Genomic DNA, 12,326 nt, shown 5'->3' with positions numbered 1-12,326 from the left:
AAACAAAAACAGTTGTTATTAGAAACATAAAAAAGTTTTAAAATTGGCATGATCGTTATAGAACGAAGTGCTCACTTTTGATTTTATTTTTCTTTCTTTCTTTTTCTTTTCTCTTTTTTTTTTTTTTCGGTTGTGGGGCTTGAACTCTAGGCCTGGGTGCTGTCCCTGAGCTCTTCAGCTGAAAGTTAGCACTCTACCACTTGAGCCATAGCACCACTTCCCGTTTTCTGGTGGTTAATTGGAGATAAGAACCTCACGGCCTTTCCTGCCCAGGCTGGCTTTGAACCACAATCCTCGGATCTCAGCCTCCTGAGTAGCTAGGATTACAGGCATGAGCCACTGGCACCTGGTTGATTTTTTTTTTTTTAACCAGTACCAGAATCTGAACTCAGGGCTTTGAGCTCTCATTCAGCTTTTTTTCTTGGCTGGTGTTTTTCTACTTGAGGCACAGCTCCAGTCCAGCATTTCACGGGCTAATTGGAGATGGAGTTTCAAAGACCTGTCTGCCTGGGCTTCCTTTGAACCTCAACCCTCAGATTTCAACCTCCTAAGTAGCTATAAGATTGCAGGTGTGGGTCACCAGCACTGGGTTGAAATGTTCACTTTAAGTGGGTAAGTTGCATGATATGTGAATTATTTCTCAAGAAAATTATGACCCAAACCTTTTTCCGGACTCAAGTCACATATTAAGGCCAGGGAGGGGAAAACCCTGCACACCTGCCAGGTGCTCTCTGCCTCTCTAAGGTGCCTCACTCCTCAGTGTCCAGGCACACTAGCTTTCATTTCTCTGATATCTTCACAACTCAGAATGTAAAGGAATTCCCCAAGCCAGTGCCAAAGAGAAAGGCTTTTTTTAATTTGTTTTGTTTTTTTGTAGGGCTTGAACTCAGGACCTGGGTGCTGTCTCTGAGCCTCTTTGTGTTCAAGGCTAGTGCTCTACTTGAACCACAGCACCACATCTGGTTTTTGAGTGGTTAACTGGAGATATAAGAGTTTCACAGGGGTTTTTCTGCCCAGACTGCCTTCCAACTGTGATCCTTAGATCTCCTCTTTCTGAGTAGCTATGATTACAAGCATGACCCACCAGCACCCAGCTTCAAAGAGAAAGTTTAAAAATATTATATTTGTGTTAGTTGGGGGAAGGGGTTGGGTGTGAGAGTAGGGTAACAATGGAACCCCTATCCAGGCTGAATAAATCAGTGCAACCTTATACCAGTCTGGAGGCTCCAAGAGAGCTACTCGCATAGGAAAGACCTTGGACCGGTTTCCTCCTTGGTAAAAGAATATAACCTGGTTCCCATTCAGGGGAGTCAGGGAATTGAGGCCCATGTATATACATCTACACACAAACCATTATCAGCTACTATCAAGACATCCAGGAAGTAGCTGGCAAGGATGTGAAGCAGCTCCTACCTCTTCATTCCCATGATAAGACTATATGACCCTGAGGATCTGATTGCCTAAGCTGCTCTATTTGTTCCCTGAATATGAAAGCTCCTGTTTCTTCTAAGGTCTTCAGCTCTCGCTCTCTCTGTGTCTCTCTTCCAGGTCCAAGTCACATATGATCCCCTAGAGATCCCTGAGCTCCTCTAACATCTTCAGCTTCCTCCAGACACTCATTTGGTACATGGTCCTGCTGTGAGCAGGACCAGCAGCTTCCTAGTGACATGAGAAGGTTTCTCTCCCACTTCCCAAGTCCTTGCTCTAGAGCAGAAACTCATCAGAAGCTTGGAGACAACTGAATGAATGAACAAGTCCACAAACAGCAAGGAACTTACTTTCCACTAGAGAGATCAAGATCTCAAATACTCAACTCATGTGTATATTATAGTCGGTGCTAGTCTGTGCTTGTTAAAATCAAGGCACCAAGCTGGGCACTGGTGGCTGATTCCCATAATCCTAGTAACTCAGGAGGCTGACACCTAGAGGATTGTAGTTTGAAGCCAATCTGAACAGCAATGTCTATGAGACTTACCACCAATTAACCATCAAAAAACTGGTTGGAGGTGAGGTTCAAGTACTATGTCAGCTGTGAGCATGAAAGCCAAGTGAGAGCTTAAAGCCCTGAGTTTAAGCCCCAGTACCTGCACACAAAAAGTCCTGAGGAAGTGGAGCTAGGGGGTGCTGTAGAGGGGGGAAAAAAAAATCAGCCAGGCACCAGTGGCTAACACCTGTAATCCTAGCTACTAAGGAGGCTGAGAGCTGAGGATAGCAATTCAAAGTCAGGCTGAGCAAAAATTTTCATGAGATTTTTATCTTCAATAAGCTACTCAGAAAAATCCAGAAGTAGTGCTGTGGCTCAAGTGGTAGAATGCTAGCCTTGATCACAAAGAGGCTCAGGGACAGCACCCAGGCTCTGAGTTCAAGCCCCAGGACCAGGAGAAAAAAAGATCATCCCATGAAACAAAAGACTCAAGAACAAAAGTGCTTAAGTCCAGTACTGGGTATACTAGCCAATAGGCATCAGTGGACATTCACCTGTTTCCTCATTCACCCAGGACACCATGGAATGAGAAGTGGCAGATCCCAGCCACCAAGATGAGTGTGAGCACCAGCATGCCCAGGAAGGGAGCTGCACAAACATCATATATATCAGCAATGGTAGTCATAAACCTGTTACTTATTGTATGCTATCATCTGGCACTTTCAAGTCTAACCTATACAAAGACCAATTAAAGTAGATATGATCTCAAAGCCACAGGAGATGGTGACTCCAATCTGGGAAGCAGAGAGGGCTGACCAGGCTCCTGGTCTTCACCTAGACAGCAATGTCAGTTCAACTAGCAATCAGGACAGTGCACATTTCCATCTTACTCCACTGAAGTCCTTCTTGCCCTGTATGGACCATTATACCCCACATGCTCAGTATTTCTTCTCAATATCATGGGTTCTAATCATCTCTCCTACAAGGCTAAATAAATGCATTCATTAATTTTAGTTCCAGGATATTCTACCTCTAATGAGTCCAGAAGCTTTAAGTATTTGCTAGGTTACCTCAACTGGCCTTGAAATATTGGCCCAGGGCTCTTGGTGAGGGATATGTGTACGTGCTGGACAGTTGTAAAAAGACTTCTCATTCAAATGTGAATATATTCTGTATACCATGCCCAGAGCCAATGTAGATACAGAGTTCCTTGTCTCTAGGGAAAAGTTACATGTTGACTGTTCCCCCCAAAATACTCCCAGCCTAACATCCCAGGAGAGATGTCCTGTTGCTAAAAAGGGACAAAAGCTTTACTTGAAGATATGTTTTTTCCATGAAAATAAAACAAGTACATCAGAAATCAGGGAGTTATATACAAAGGTCCACTGTCTGGGACAATATATTAGAAATCATTCTATTTCTGCAGAGAATTAGGCTTCCATATTTTTCAATACTCTTTTCATTTTCTGATGTCCTGATGCAGAAAATAAAAGGCAGACACCAAATCCTAAGGCAGGGAGAGTATTTGAGTAAAGAACCAACACTGAGGCTGACAGCCCACTGGAAATCACTTAAGGAAAGAGAGCCATGGGAGGGGCAGAACTGTAAATGCAAAGCTCATTGTTTTCCTGCACAAACATATTTGTTTTGGTCAGAGCATGAACTTCAATTCTTCAATGTAAAGGGTAGAGAGAGGATCAAAAAGCACAAGGTGAGCTAGGCAAAATCCACCAGGACTGCAATCAGGCAGCTTATTAAAAAGAGAGCCTTGACGGGCGCCATTACCTCACACCTGTAATCCTAGCTACTCAAGAGGCTGACATCTGAGGATCACGGTTCAAAGCCAGCCCCAGCAGGAAAGTCTGTGAGACTCTTATCTCCAGTTAACCACCAGAAAACTGGAAGTAGCGCTGTGGCTCAGGTGGCAGAGTGCTCACCTTGAGCTGAAGAGCTCAGAGACAGCACCCAGGCCGAGTTCAAGCCTCACTATTGACAGGGGGTGGGAGGGAAGCGCGCAAGAGAGTGGGAGCCTGTTGCTTCCAACAGCCAGTACAACTAGCCAGTGCATATGCATATTTCCCAGGATTGCTGATGGGGGTAAAGGGCTCTTGTACCACTAGGGCTGGGGACTTGGCAGAGCCTGGTGACAAGCTCCTGTATGAGAAGTTATCTACTTACTAGGACTTTACTCCAGGTTTTCAAAGTTCATCTGACCAATGCTCTCATTTTAAAGACCCCTGTAGACAAAGACTTAGCCCAAGGCTGCTTGGAGTAATCCTCTGACTTATAGCCCAAGATTTGCTACACCACATCATTTTCTTTAAAGGAGATGAGACTTGAGGGGTGGAGGAAACAAGAAGCTATACCTGGGGCCAGCAATTACTTGGGTCCTCCAGTTTGCAGACACTTGGACCTGAGTTATTGATATGCACCACTCCAAGTGCAGCAAGTCCACATTTACAACTCTAGGGCATATATGAAACAGAAGTGGTCACAGAAGAGAAGAATAAGCATAGAGGGGATCCAGTTAGGATCCAGTTAGGCACCCAACTCAATACAGTCCAGCAATCTAGTCCAAATACCTTGGAGAGGAAATTCTCTGGGGAAAGTTACACATTCTCCAGTCCCAGCCATGGAGAAGGAAACATGCCTGGAAAGGGTTTTAAAACTGTCATTGCCTGGAGTGGTAAGGACATATACAACAGAAGCCAAAAACAGAATCTGCAGCCTGTTCCCTTTTTCTTTTTCTTTTTTCTTTAGTGGTACTGGATTTGAACTCAAGGCTCTACCCACCCTTGGATCCATTCCTCCAGCACTTTTTGCTCTCACTTTTTGCCTGGGCTGACCTGTGATCCTTAGGATGACAAGCACACATTACCATGCCATGGGGATTTCACAAATTTTAGTATCCAGGCTGGCCTGATCTGTGATTCTCTCAATCTCAGCTTCTCATATAGTTGAGATGATAGGTACATACCAATATTACCTAACTATTGGTTAAGATGGGTCTTGAAAACTAAAAAACTAGCCTAGAACCCAGATCCTCCTGAGTGGCTAGAACTACAAGCATGAATCTGATACCCTTTCTCTTTCAAATTCTATTTCTAGAATTCTATCCTCAAGAATTAACTGCGAAAAATAGGGAGTTATATACACAAATGGAGTCAATGTTTCTGAAGCTCCCACTCTCTAAGGTATAGAGAATGAATTCAGAGCCTCAAGTGTTCTTTCTCTGAGCTACATTCCCAAACCCCAAGATGTTTGTTTAAAAAAAAAAAAAACAGGGCTGGGAAGGTGGCTCAGTGGTAGAGCGCTTGCTTTGCATGCCTGAGGCCCTGGGTTCAATTCCTCAGCACCACATAAGCAAAAAAGAAAAAAGCCGGAAGTGGCGCTGTGGCTCAAGTGGTAGAGTGCTAGCCTTGAGCTGAAGAGCTGAGGGACAGCACCTAGGCCCAGAGTTCAGGCCCCACAACCAGACCCCCCCCCAAAAAAAATAAAAAAAATAAAATAAAATAAAATAAAAAACATAAGAGAATGTAAACTTTTTAAAGCCTAGATATAACATGACTTCTTTTCACCAGTAGCAGGTGTCCCTTAGGCCTGAGAGGGAAGGGACAGCCTTGATAGGACAGAGCCTTTCCCTTGTCTGAAGGCCATGCAGGCACAGCAAGCAGGAAACAGTGATGGTTTTCCTGCCTTCTCCCTTGCTCTAAATGAATACTCAGAGAAGACAGGAAACATAGACATCCCCTAGAAAGCTGTTCTCACAATCTACTCAATACAGATGAGAAAGGTCAGGTTTATAGAGATTGCAAAGGCATTCAGAGTCAACTAACAGATGGTAGAACTGGAATTCAATCCACACATATCAATTCAAGTATTTTCTGACAATTGCCAGAGGGCAAACTAATTCAACTTGATTTTGTTTGGCTGATTCCACAAGGAGGGGGATAACAAAAACAGCCTGCAATAAGCTATGGGCCTGACTACCAGTCTCAGGACTCACTTAGCCAGCCACATGGTAGTCTCTGACCCTGGTATGTGCTCTGGGCTCTTCTTTATACCAGACTAACTTGAGGGTTCAGGAAAACAGCAATCCTTGATAAGCTAGGTCTCAAATCTAAAGCACTCTGGGATGTAAAGTGCAAGCCTCTGAATTTACCCAACACCTGCAATGCCTACCTGGCCCTCTGCCCTGGCTCCTACAGTGCAGAGGTGGGCTTGCCAAATGTATTTACAGCACCAGAAGCAGTTACCACCCCAAGAACAGCCTACATTCTTATCCTCTACTATCTATTCCTATGATACAGGAAGGATTTTTTTTGGATTCACTCTGGGCAAGTGAACCTAAAAGGATTTGTCATCATATAAACACCAAACAATCATATCAGAGGACTCTGATGGAGAATTGGTTGGCTTTTTAATCTTTGTGTCTTCCTGTGTTTACCAAAATGTAAATATATTATAACTGGGGGAAGTAAAGGAATATTGAACAACCTCTGGGGCACTTGCTCTGCCTCATACAATCTCTTTTTTTTGGGGGGGGGGGGTCAGATGGAGCCTGAACTCTGGGCCTGGGCGCTGTCCCTCAGCTCTTCAGCTCAAGGCTAGCACTCTACCACTTGAGCTACAGCACTATTTCCCGCTTTTTTCTGTTTGCTTATGTGGTGCTGAGGAACTGAACCCAGGGCCTCATGCATACAAGGCAAGCGCTCTACCACTGAGCCACCTTCCCAGCCTGCCTCATACAATCTTGACTCCCAAAGCCAATGCCATCTTTATGTCTTTTCATGGCCTATATTTTAGAGACAAGATTGCTTTGTTTTGAAAAATGTAAGTAGAAAAATTGAAAGCTACAAGAATGCAAAGGCAAGGACAGTTTTTCACATTTCCTCAAGTGTTTCCACAGAAGAATGTAACCACCTGCTACACCCCTAAGAAAGAAGGAAAGAATCTGCAAAAGAGGAATGTGACTAGGGAGAAGGGAGGAAAGGCAGCAGCTTTCAGCTGGCTCTTCTCAGCTGGCATGTTCAATGCTATGCCTCTGACAGGGCTATTTTTGGGTTTCTGAGTGGGGTAAAAGAAAGAAAAGAAACACTTTGAGTAGCCATTTTACTGGGCAGCTCCTTGGCCCTGCTTTCCCTCTCACCCCTCTCTATACAACCCCTGAGGAGAAGGAAGCAGACCCTCATATATTTTTTGTTCTCCTTAGCCCCCTCAAACCCTTTTTTCCTCTAAGCTTCTGGAGAATATGTAAGCCTCACCCACTTGCACGTCTCTTTATGCAGAGCTGGGAAAATGTGGAGATAAATAAAGCCTCAATTAGGCAGGCATCCAATATTTGGGGGTAAAATGGGAGGGGTTTGAGGCTCTGTCCCAATCCAGGAATGCCTGAGAAAGCTCCCAGGGCCATAGGCAGCCTGGAGGGTGGAAGCTTCCCACAGCCCCCTCAGCCTGTGCTCACCAGGCATGGCCAGGGTCTGGGAGCTGATCTATTCCCACACACAGCTCCTCAAAGCAGCCTGTCCTGTTGTACAGGTCAGGACCTAGCTCCTCTTGTCATCCTGCACAGAGAGGAAGGAAGGAATCCTTGCTCTCATCCTCTCCATTCCCTTCCCAGAGAAGGAACAGGGACCTGTAGAGTATGGACTTGCCCTGGGTAGCGATGTCATTAGGGTGGCCAGACACTGTGGCAACCCTCCAGGCTCAACAAAGGCAGTTTTTCCCCTTTCAACTTTGGAAACTCAACATTCTTATTTATTCCTTTCTGAGCCTGGAAAGAGCAATGAGAGGGAGATCTTATTTCTTTCCCTAAGTCTTGATGGGTGGGGGTTGGGGGGAGAGTACAGGCCTACAGAGCCAGCAGAGGCTCAAAGATATTTTTAGAGACATGAGAATTAAACAAGCAGGAACCTTCTGGGGCTGGAAATGGTTTTGTTTCCATCCCTATTCCAAAAGGCCAAATGAGTGGTATAGAGTCAGGGGCTGAAGAAGGAAGCAGAGGAGCTTAGATTCTTGGAAATGAGACCTAAACCAAAAGCTGGCTCCCTAAACATTCTGTCACCCTGTTTCTGAGTGAAGTAAAAAGAAAGAAAAGAAACATTTTGAGTAACTGTTATCTAGTCTGTTTCTTCAGAGCAGGGTGAAAGGCCTATTTCAGAGCCAGACTGGGGGAGGGGGGGCGGCTAAGCCCTAAGCAAAGCGAGCCTCTGATGTTAGCTCTTGGCCACCCCTACTCAGCCTTAGAGGCACAGGTAAGGAGTGAAGAGATTGAGGTAAAAATCCATCACCACAGGTCCGTTGCTGCTGGTTCTGATTTGACAGAGGGAGAGAGAGAGAGAATTTAAAACAAGACTTCTTAATGAGCTGCAGTCCTCCAATGGATAAGGCTACCTCAATTCTGAGACCACAACATATTGTCAAATGTGGCCTGCCTTGCTCAAAAAATCTCTCTTATAGCCAGGGGAACAGTCACACAAGTCTGTGGGTAGGACACAGAGAAAGGAAACAGAAGACAGGGAACGACCTCAGCCCTCTTGCTAATAGGAGTACACAGATTGTGAAACACTACCCACAGTCCAAATTGAGAACCTCTACATCAAGCAACTCTACTTGAAAGAATGGTCTCCAAGTCACTGTATCAAAGAAAAGTGAAAATTTGAAAACAACTTGAAGTAAAGTGTACCTAATGAAGGATATGCTTTCAAGGATGATACAGGAAACTGATGGATAGAATATTCACATCAAAAACAATAGAACTGCACAGAAATGGAGGGACAAAGGGTGAACAAATGCAGCAGTGGCACTCACTAGACACTACGATGAAAATGAACTATATATACAACTTGTTGGTGGGAATGGGAGGGAAAAACCGGAAGAAAGGGAGGGAAGGGGTGACATTGTCCGAAAAGAAATGTATTCTTTTCTTTTTTTTTTTTTGAGTCTGGTCCTGGGGCCTGAACTCTGGGCCTGGGCGCTGTCCCTCAGCTCTTCAGCTCAAGGCTAGTGCTCTACCACTTGAGCCATAGTACCACTGCCGGCTTTTTTCTTTTTGCTTATGTGGTGCTGAGGAATCGAACCCAGGGCCTCTGGCATGCAAGACAAGCGCTCTATCACTGAGCCACCTTCCCAGCCCCAAGAAATGTATTCTTTACCTGACTTATATAACTATAACCTTCCCTGTACATCACCTTTATAATAATAAAAATTTAAATAACTATTTTTTAAAAAGAACAGGATTTGCATTTTTTGTAATCTTGCTCTTTTTTGTCTCATGTAACTACACACTTAAACTACACACATAAACCATGATATGAAGTGATTTTTATCTCCAAGTGGAAAGATTTACTCAACAACTTTGTTTTCTACTTCCCCTAGTTTTTTTCATGTACCTACATACTTCTGGTCATGGGGAGCTTCACTGCTCTGGACAATTCTCCTTATGCATGGGATACTTTCTTTGCCTAGTACACCACTCTCTCACCCTTCAATTAGTCTTTTTTTCTTTCCAGGGAAACCACAGAGCTCTCTAGCTGGCCCCTCATCTAGCCCCTGTGAATGGGCAGGGCCAATGTATTTGCCTGTCTCTCTTACAGCTTATGCTTCTCACAGTTGCCAACCCCTTCATGGCTGGCTAGACTATAAGATCTTGGAAGGCAAGGACTTTTTCTTTTATTTTTTCCAACATCAAGCACATCCAAGGCACATCAGCAAAGCAATAACACATGAATGAGTAAGTTCAACCTTTCATGATTTCCCAAGGCCATGGGCACAGCCCTCAAGGAGACATGTGGACTAAAGAGAAGGAAAATACACCAGTGCTCATGCCCTGAAATAAGGACAAGTCTGAGCCCCAGGTCTCCCTGGTGGCATTTCTCAAGGCTGCCAGAGTATAAGTGGCAGAACCTGTCCTGGCCCTGACAACAAGGGTCTTATTGTTGGGCCCCAGTAGGTGACTGGGCCCATGAGTAAAGGGCTCATTCACCAAAGGAGATTAGATAAACTGCCTCCATCCAATTCTTCTAGAATAGCAGTCATCATTAACTCTTAGGCTTCTAGCAAGAGTTCCAACAAGAAATCTGCAATTTCAACTGTTCATAAAGTATCTTATCTTCATAAAATAGGTTGGAGCAAATCACAGACACAGTATTTAATTCAGCATACATACAAGCAGGTGTCACTGGCAGATGTGGTGCATTCACATTCAACATACATGCACTCTGAAAAGTACAAACAGATCTATATGGGACCATAACAATAATATGATCCTCCCAGGACCAAACAAGGCCAGGGAACAGAAGTAGGGAAGGAAGAATAGTTTGCCCACAGTGGCGACCAGCACACCTCATCAGCATGTAGACCACTTCTGACACACACAGAAGGTACCCAGTTTGATCAACCAAACATAGTAACAAGTTCAATTCCCTGAAAAAAACTTATAAAAAAGACCACAAAGAAAATACAATCAAAACTTTCAAGGACAAAAGGCCAGGAAGGAGACAACAGCAAACATGAAACAGCAGATAAGTTATGGAATGGGGAGGAGCTGGATACATGGAAGGTGGAGGTGGGACACAGGATGTTTCTGGAGACTGGTCAGGAGGAAATAAGCCAAGACTTCCTCAGACCCCCAAAAGCCTCAGGCTTGGAGGCCCTAGCCTGAGATTCACTACGTACCTACCAGCAGCAACCAGAGTCACTCTCTGAAAATGCTCTGACTCAGACACATCGCTGGGAGATACTCTGCTGTACAGAGGTCTCCCTACACTACAGATGAGGAAATTCCTATTTGGGGAATAGCCCAAGAGAAGGATCGCTTACAACTGGTGTTCTCCAAATAACCGAGGTGGAGAATTTCCTTTCTGGCAACATTTGAAGATTCTCCCAACTATTCCAGTCAATCCTTCTAAGTCAGGGCTCTCAGTAGCATTCCCAGGTATATCCTGTACAGACAGTCTCATTCTAAGGTTAACACTTGTTTGAGAAAACCCAAGGGCAAAACCAGCAGAAAGTAAACTAGGAAAGTGCATGTCAGAACAGAGCAGATGATACTTCAAAGTAGCTCAAATTATTAAAGGAATTATTGGTGGGGCTGGCATGCAGGGCAGGTGGTTGATAGAGCTCGGCGTGGCCCCAGCAGTGGTGGGCAGGCCTGGACTACCAGCTGGGAGCCCGGGTACTGGGCCCTGCAGGAAGCAAGCATGGAGAAGTACCTGCCTGAGCTCATGGTGGAGAAAGACTGGCCTGACCCCTCGTTCATGCATGGTGAATCTGCATTGTTGAACCGCAAAACAGAAAAGTCTCAAAAAGAAGAAAGCAAGGATGAAGACAAGTACATTGATGTGGTGATGAATAAGAACATGAAGCCAGCACAGAAAGTGTTCATTCCTGTAAAACAGTTTCCCAAGTTCAACTCTACAGGAAAGCTGGGTCCATGTGGCCATTCTCTGAAGCGCCTACAAGATGAAACCCTGACAAAAACATCCATCCTTGGAAAAGGCTCCATGAGAGACAAGGCAAAGGAAGAAGAGTTGAGGAAAAGAGGGGAAACAAGGTACTTCCACCTCAATGATGACTTCCATGTGCTCACTGAAGTGTTTGCTCCACCAGCAGAAGCCCGTGCCCAAATGGGACATGCTTTGGAAGAAATAAAAAAGTTCCTCACCCCTGACTACAATGACAGACCCGGCAAGCTCAGCTTCAGGAACTAACATATCTGGATGGTGGTGCAGAGAATGCAGATGCTCCAGTGGTGTGAGGGAAGCCAACCCTACTATAAGAGGTGTAGCCAGAGGAAGAGGATTACAGCCCAGCCAGTTGGGGGTTGGTGTACCACAAGGGACACCAGCTCCCAGGGGAGTCCTTTCCACCCCAGGGCCAGTGAGCCAGGGAAGAGGACTTTTTACTCCCAGGGCTAGAGGAATGCCTCCAAGTGGGTATAGAGCTCTATCACCACCCCAACACAAGAAACCTACAGAGAATATGATTATGACAATGGATAAACACCAGAGTTACGCTTCCTATGATAACAGCTACAGCACCCCAGCTCAAAGTAGAGCTGACTACTATGATTATGGATGTGGACTCAGAGAGGAGATATACGATTCCTATGGGCAAGAGGAGTGGACTAACTCAAGACACAAAGCACCTTCAGCAAGGACGGCAAAGGGCGTCTAAAGAGACCAGCCATATGGCATATATTGACTGTACCATCTGATGTTGGGAAATCGCCTATCTCCACCCATCTTGTATACTATCCAAAGTAATTTTTTCTAGGAACAATCTCTTTTTAAATAAATGGGGGCGGGGGAAGAGGCTGGGAAGGGATGTGAAGGGTAAACAAAGGAGGAGGCTGCAATGCTTGATAAGAAATGTACTCATTATCTTGCCCATGTAATTGTAA

At 44.9% G+C, this 12,326-nt stretch overlaps 1 protein-coding gene and 1 pseudogene across 1 annotated transcript in view; one reads left to right on the top strand and one right to left on the bottom strand.

Annotated features, from left to right (window-relative positions):
- Mprip (myosin phosphatase Rho interacting protein) overlaps positions 1-12,326 on the bottom strand; it is a 202,192-nt gene that overhangs the window by 84,585 nt on the left and 105,281 nt on the right. The gene's annotated exons all lie outside the window — the stretch shown is intronic.
- On the top strand, positions 11,106-12,127 carry LOC105985652 (annotated as a pseudogene).

This window comes from Dipodomys ordii, unplaced genomic scaffold (genome assembly GCF_000151885.1).
Source record: "Dipodomys ordii isolate 6190 unplaced genomic scaffold, Dord_2.0 Scaffold31, whole genome shotgun sequence".
NCBI classification, from domain to species: domain Eukaryota; kingdom Metazoa; phylum Chordata; class Mammalia; order Rodentia; family Heteromyidae; genus Dipodomys; species Dipodomys ordii.
The sequence above is the reverse complement of the archived record's forward strand: the minus strand, read 5'-3'. Positions and strand labels throughout refer to the sequence as shown.